The following is a 7,726-nucleotide window of genomic DNA, read 5'->3' as shown; positions in this document are numbered from 1 at the left end:
TAAAGCATATCTCCTCGTTTCGCCAACTTAAGACCAGGATTTTTCTGGTCTTAAGTTCGGCGCTGCCACCTATTATCGCCGCCCTTGACAACACGGGTCTTCAAAATACTATGGGTCTTATTTTCAAGCCCCTATCACCACGGGAACGTCATTTTTTCTGAAGTTCCAGTGGAGATAGGGTCAGCGCCTTATTCTCAAGGCAGCACTAACCCACTTAACGTGGCTTTAAGCCACGTTAAGTAGCTTAACGCTGCCTTGAGAATAAGGCCCATTTCATGCTAAATTTAGCGTGAATGTGGCGTGCAGTGGGTGTTGCGGTCGGCGTTCCATCGCAACACCCATTGTGATCGACACTGCCACCTGTTTTCAAGGGCGGCGATAATAGGTGGCATCGCCGAACTTGAGACCAGAAAAATCCTGTTCTTAAGTTGGCAAAACGAGGAGAGGTGCTTTATTTCTCCTCGTTTTTGCTTTTTCCATGTGTGCTGCCTTGTGCAGCACACATGAAAAAAAGCAAAATGGCATGGTTAGCTCATGTACAGGAAGGTGTCCCTTCCTGTACATGAACAAACCTTTTCAAAAATGCAATTTTGTAACTTTCATGTGTGCTGCACGAAGCAGCACACATAAAAGTTACAAAATTGTATTTTAGGATTTTTTATGTGCAGGAAGGGGTGCCTTCCTGTACATGAACAACCCTCCAATACACACAGACATCATTGCACTCTGGTGCAAGGATGTCTGCGTTGGCGCTAAGTCATGAAATGTAGCGCCATCGCAGGGGGAAACGCCAGGCTGCACCACATTCTGGAGAATAGGGTGCAGCTTTGCGTTTCCGAAGTGGTGGTGAGAGGCGTTAAGCCAAGGAGGCTAATGCCTCTCACCGCCACTTCCTTGAGACTATCCCCCTACGTGGTCAGCAGTTGTTATCGTACGTTATCACTTCCTATTTACCTGACTGGGTATATTATAGTACACTGTGCATTGCATGTATTACGTACTTTAGTCGTTCCATATTTGGTTTCCATCCATATATAATAATCACAGATGACATTTTATTTCTCGAGATTCTGTAATGTGGTATTTTCTGTGTAAAACATGTTTTACATTGTTAACAGTGTATTCTGGAGGTAGCAGTACCGGGTGCTATACCATACTCTTTAGATGCCAGCGTCTGATAGTACTTTGGGTATGTCATTGTGGCATTTCATGATGTTGTCCTTCAAAATTTGGATTTATCCATATTGAATCATTATAGATATAGTTAATGGTATTGTACATTGGGTACCAAGTTATTTTGTGTGTGAAACTGTTTGACATTAATAAGCTTGTGTGGCAAGGGTTGGAGATGAGATGAAGCAAGGCTCTTGTGTATTTCTGATCTTCTTAGGTTTTGTGCTGCAGCCAACATTGAGTCAACCTCAACGTCCCATGTATTAAATTTTCCAATGTCATTGACTTTCTATGGATATACAGATCTATGAAAGAGCTTACTGTTCCTTATCTTTTGTGTGTGGCACCAAATCCTGTTGCTTTCAGGTTCCAGTTTTTCAATGACAAGGACAAAAATGTCCTACACTGTTGCAGAGTCACAAATACAAGGGTTCTTCAGATTTTGCTCATCATATTAATCACAGTTATTAAATATAAAAAATGTATCCTTGATTTTCACCACTCAGAATAAAACTTCTCTATCATTAATGATAATCCAGAAATGTACCACGTGATCTCAGTATTAATAGATCCCGGATACAAGTCTACTCTCATCTAATAGTCCCTACCTGAAATAAACCAGGTTATCAGGTTGTTCTTTGCAAAGGATATGGGTCCTTCGCAAGTAATAACTTCAAATCTTCTATCTACTGAGAATCAAGGGCATCATTTATGAGAAATGGCACATCGCTGCGTGACAGCAGCGATGCGTCACTTCTCAGTGCGCACTCCTTGCGACATTCCTGATGCGTCATATTTAATGTATGACGTATCATGTCGCAAGGAGTTACAGATACATCAGTATTTCTGATGTATCTGTAAGCGCAAAAGTGACGCATTGCTGGAGTGTGTTACAAAAGTGACGCAACTCCAGCAATGCGTCCTTTCACATGGGGCAAGCCCCATGTGAAAGGGCCTGCGTCAGTCTTACACCTGCTGTGAGGCAGGCGCAAGATTTTGACGCACCGGGTCCTAAAAGTGACGCAGTGAAATCTCATAGATTTCACTGCGTCACTTCTACGACCCTTCCTTGCGTCAAAACGCCCCCCTTGCATGCATTATACCTGGCGCAGGTATAATGTGGCGCAGGGGTTTACAAAGTGACGCATCTACCTAGATGCGTCACTTTGTAAATATAGCGCAACAAGGTGCATTTTTTACGCCACTGGTGCGTCACAAAAAGTGACGCACCAACGGCGTAAATGTGATGCACAGCCTCATAAATGAGGCCCCAAGTATCCACTTAAAGCACTTGACTCTCACAGGTTAGCGAGGCAGAGCAGTCCAAGGCCTACATAAGGGAGATGGCGTGGGCTAGTACCCCAGGCACACAACAAACACCACCCAATAAATCTTTGTCCTATCAGTGTTTTTACTTATAAAAATGAAACGTTTTTTATTATGTGCACGCTACTTAATACAATACATTATTGAACATGTTACTTACCTTCTGTAAAACTCTTTCTTGTAGAGACTATCAAACTGCAGAATCCTCACCTTTGAACATTCCACAGGCATCAGACCGGATCTGGAAAACTTTCAGTAGTCCCCTGCATGTTGACAGGTGGCACAGACGACTACGCATCAATGTTGTTCTGCACCAGACGTCACGTGACAAGCGCAGGCCTATATATGAGCCACCAATGCACTCTGACATCAGCTGCTTTCTAACCATCCACGCCCACAGGCACAGAGCCAAAATAAGATAAACCATGACTAGTCTGCAGATGTCTAAGTTGGAATCTTATTAGATGAAAGAACCAATTTCACACAAGGGGGGGAGGGTTGGTGAGGAATCCGTAGTTAGATTGAGTCTCTACCAGAAAGGTTACCAAAGATAGGTAAGTTCTTCTGATCGACACTTCTTACTGCAGATTCTTCACCTTTTCAATAGATACCAAAGCAGTACCTTCCAGGAGGCAGATCTGTAAACTGGCTGAAACCAAAAAGTATTCAAGGACTGGCAAGCAAAATGACCATCTCGGCAGACCTGGCTGTCTAGAGAATAGTGCCTCGTGAACGTATGGAGAGGTGCACACATTGCAGCCTAACAAATGTTCAGAACACCCCCCTCGCACACCAATGCAATGGTATGAGCCTTGGCTCTGGTAGGATGAGCCCGTAAACCTTCAGGGGGCTGCTTTTGGGCGAGCGTGTAGCAAATCTTAATGCAGAGTAGGATCCAGCGCAAAATGACCCTTTTCTATACAGCCTTGACTCTCTTTGCTCTAGTGAATCTGATAAAGATCGCTGATTGTCTACCCTGTGGTCTTTGGTATGCTCAGTGTAAAAGCTGCGAGTCCTTGTCGGATCCAGCCAGTGAAGTCTCTCCTCCTTGCCCAAAGAGTGAGGCTCTGACTGACACGAACATGAGTCACTAACTACAGAAGGAAGGAGACTCCTGCCTGCAGAACTAGCTTGACTGGGTAGAAAGTAGTGTAGGACGGGTTGACCTACAGCGCTCATAATTTAATCACCCACCATGTCAATGTTAGGTCGACTAGAGGATAAGGTGCCGGAGAGAGCAACTATGTAGAGACTCAAATGGCGCACACATGAGGAATGTGTGGGCATAACAGAGAGGGGGAAACATATATTGTAGCCCCATGAGGAAACGCATCGCAACTGTAACTTGAAGAATGAGGGCTGCTTGGCAACCATAAAAAGGCCAACAGAGCCAACAGGAGCCCTTTAATGGTGCACAAAAGCAAGGCCTTGCTGGGCTACAAAGAACACAAAAAAGTTAAGTTAATCAGCTTGTTATGGAGTGGGTTGACCTGTTTAGAAGTGCACCAGGCCATAAACGTATTCCAACGGCAGGCATATACACAGTCAGGTGAAGAATGCGGATGCCTAGCTGCCAAGATGACATCAACAACTTTGAGAGGAAGGTCAAAAGCACTCAACTGTCACCACTCAATCTCCAAGGATTGAGTTGTAGGTTTCACAAGTTGGAGTGCAGAACCCGTCCCCTGCTGCTGCAACACAGGATCCCCTGAAGAGAAAGCCTGATCAGAGGGCAGATGCTCATTCTCAGGAGTTCAGGATACCAGTCTATCTGTACCCAATCCGAAGCCTCTAGGATGACTTGAGCATGATCAGTCTTGATCTTCTTCAGAACTCAGATAGTAAAGGGATCAGGAGGAAGGCATGATTGGTGTGCCAAGACCCGCTCAATGTGGAACACATTTTAGAGTGAGAGAAGCGTTGGAAACTTAAACAAGCAAAAGTTCTGATATTTCACTTTCTCAGCAGTGGCACAAAGATCAAGTCAGTGTTCTCCTGATTTGTGCAAAAGACCCTGCGCACATCTGGATAACTGCCATTCATGATCCACAAAGTGTCAATGGGTTAGTTCACGTGCTCTGCCATTCAGGGAACCCACCAGGTAGTGCATCACCAGACAAATTCCTTTGTGGTCTAGAAACGTCCAGAGACGCAAAGCATTCTGGCACCCGGTCCACCCCAACCTGCGTGTTGCATTGCCGCATGGCAGTGTTGTTGTCCCTGGGTAGCTGCATCAGCTATCCTTTGATCGATGGTAGAAAGACTTTTAACTTCAGAAGGTTGCTAAGGAGCTGGGCCTCCTCCAGAGACCAGATACCTCGGATCTCCACATCCCGATATGGCCTCCGCAATCCAGAAGTGATTCATAGGTCACTACTGTGAGTGCTGGGCGAAGTAGGGAGAGGGGTTTGCTGCTCACCCAATCGCGATTCCATAGCCACCACTGCAAATCTTTTGCAGTCTCCTCTGAAATCTGAACACCCTAGTGCTGTGCCCACCGGGATTTCAAATCCCACTGTGGGGCCCGCATATACCATCTGACATGCTTGACCAGCAGGATGCAGGAGGCATCCGTTCCAGAAGCCTTAGAGTAATTCTTGCTGAGATCCAAGACAGAGGTTAAAACATTAGGATCATAGCCCAAATGCCTTGGACTCTTCGCTCCATGGGATAGGCACGAAAGTGCACTGTGTCCAGAATACCTCTGATGAAGGGGAGCGTCCTCAAAGGAGTCAGCTGTTACTTTGGCACATTGGTAGTAAACCCCAACGATGTTAGGAGTGTTGTAGTAGTCTGGAGGTAGGTGACGACTACCTGGGGCAAGCTTGCCTTCAACAGTAAGTCATCAAGGTAGGGGAAGATAGGAAGCTGCCTTCCAAAGGTGAGCCTAAGCCACCATCATCACTTTCATGAACACCTAAAGGGCACTGGTGAGGCCAAAGGGGAGGCCAAAGGGGAGCACAGTGACCTGAACATGCCCCTGGCCCACAGCAAACTGCAGGTATCATCTGTGGGCCTTCAGGAAGGAGATGTGGACATACACATCCTGCAGGTCCAATGCCACCATCCAATATCCAGGGTTGAGGGCAAACAAGACCTGAGACAAGTTCAGCATCTTGAATTTATTGTTTTGTAGGAAGCATTGAGGGGGTGGAGATCCAAGATAGGATGGGCACCTCCGTCCTTTTTTGGCACCAGGAAATAGTAGGAATAACTTCCAGTCTCTCCACTTTGTGGTTCCTTTGGCCAAAAGAGCATACACTTCTTGCCACAATAGGGATTCTGCATCCATCATTTTGTTGTGCATTTGGTTGACAGAGGCTCACAGGTTGTATATTTTCTATAACAGAGAACTTACTGCCACTAATAGATTTCTTTCTTGAAGTAGGAATTATTAAACACAGTGTCAGCCTGGAACATATATTCCTTAATAAGGAGTATTTGCTGATTTTTGATTGAAGGGATTTTAGTCCTTTGATGTGTCTCATTCTGAGTGATGCAAAGTAGCTTGAACGAGGATATTCTTGCAAATGGATGCAGTGTAGAACCTTCAGGACTAGAGAGATATGGGTTCATATATTTACATTTAGAAGTAGTCTTGCTGTTGAATTCTGGATTCATTGCAACCTGCTCATGGATGAAAGGGGAATGCAGCAGTATTCGTTTGCTTAATCAAATTTAAGGATTGATTGATGTTGTTTGGGTAGGAATAAAGAGGTTACATTACAGAATTATGTGGACTATTCCTCCTCATAGGTCTGAAAACCTGAGTTTGCGAACCTTCCACAGTATCAAAATAAAACAATTATGCAACTCTGATTGGCCAAGAAAGGTTTTCTTCTGCCAGTCATTTTGGGACTACAAACCCAAAACTGGCTTGACAGACCCAATGCTCTCTGATTGGCTGGCCACAACTTCCAAAGACATGTTGCAGCCACCATTACAGAAAGCAAGGATTTGGTCCCCAAGTCCTGAAAAAACAGATGAGTCACAAAGTGGCTGGAAGAGTGGTCTATGCCCTCCCCTGTTCAGGTGAAAAACAATGTAAAATAAACGTGTCAATTTTGCTATGGGGTTTACAGATCCTGGCTGGGTTCACTGCCTCCAGTGGGGCCCTAATGTCTATGAACCCTTGCCAAGGGACTACAGTTCCCAAACAAGTTTCATGGCCAAGGCTGCAACCCTGTAAGCTTCATGGGTGTGTTGGACCTTTCGTGAGGCTTGCAGACCCGAAATCAGGTCTACAGATCAACGGAAAGTTCAGCATTCCACCGCAGGCAATGATTTTGCCTGTTTTTAGTAGTGAGAAAAAAAGAAAGGAGGTAACTGCCACTGACAAGGCATGATGAAATACCAGTGTTGTGTGCATTTTGAGAAGAGCAGCATCGCCCTATAAAGGCTGACAGTATCTGGATACACTGATTTCTTCCATAATTCATTTAAAAAGGTTTTTCTAGTCACTTAATCGGTGGCTTCTTTGAATCACAATTGGCTTATTTGTTAAGAAAAAAGGATAATAATTGGCAGGCTGCTAAAATTATGTTATGCTTCAGAAATTGCATTTCTAAAGAAAATATCTATTTAATAAAATGTGCTCCAGGATCCCATGGGTGGGCAGGAATATTGAGCACCTATAACTGTTATTGAAGATCTCCTAAAGGAGAAAATGTGTGATACTCTATTGCTCTATTACGAGAGTGGCACACCCCTGTATTGTGGGGGTCACGGACGGTGATAAACTCAAAGTCTATGAGGCAATGTCTCACTGAGACAAAATTCAAATCAGTATTTCAAAATACAGTCAATAATAAAGGACTGGCCCAAAAAGTCAGTCCAAGATCAAACATTTAGCAAAAACAATGAAGGTTTATTAATATTAAATTGCAATACAGAATATGAAAAAAATACAACTGCAATCTCATTGAATCTGAGTAAGTACATAGAAGTCAATTGCCATGAAGGCTCTGAAATAATGCATTAATGAGCAAAAATCCAGCAAATAGACAAGGTTTAAAATGTGTAGCAAATCAATACAAAATCGGGAACCATCTCTAGTAGAGATCCACAAGATCTGACTTGCATCCAAATTTAAGGGTTTATATAGACATTTTCAACAAAGTGCATTATTGTAACTTCAAAGGCAGCATGGTACTGGCATTATGAGGAATCACAATTCATAATTTAAAAATCTTACATAACCCTACTATCTCAAAACTAACCCACAACT

This window comes from Lissotriton vulgaris, chromosome 7 (assembly GCF_964263255.1).
Source record: "Lissotriton vulgaris chromosome 7, aLisVul1.2, whole genome shotgun sequence".
Taxonomy (NCBI): domain Eukaryota; kingdom Metazoa; phylum Chordata; class Amphibia; order Caudata; family Salamandridae; genus Lissotriton; species Lissotriton vulgaris.
This window is presented reverse-complemented; position numbering follows the sequence as displayed.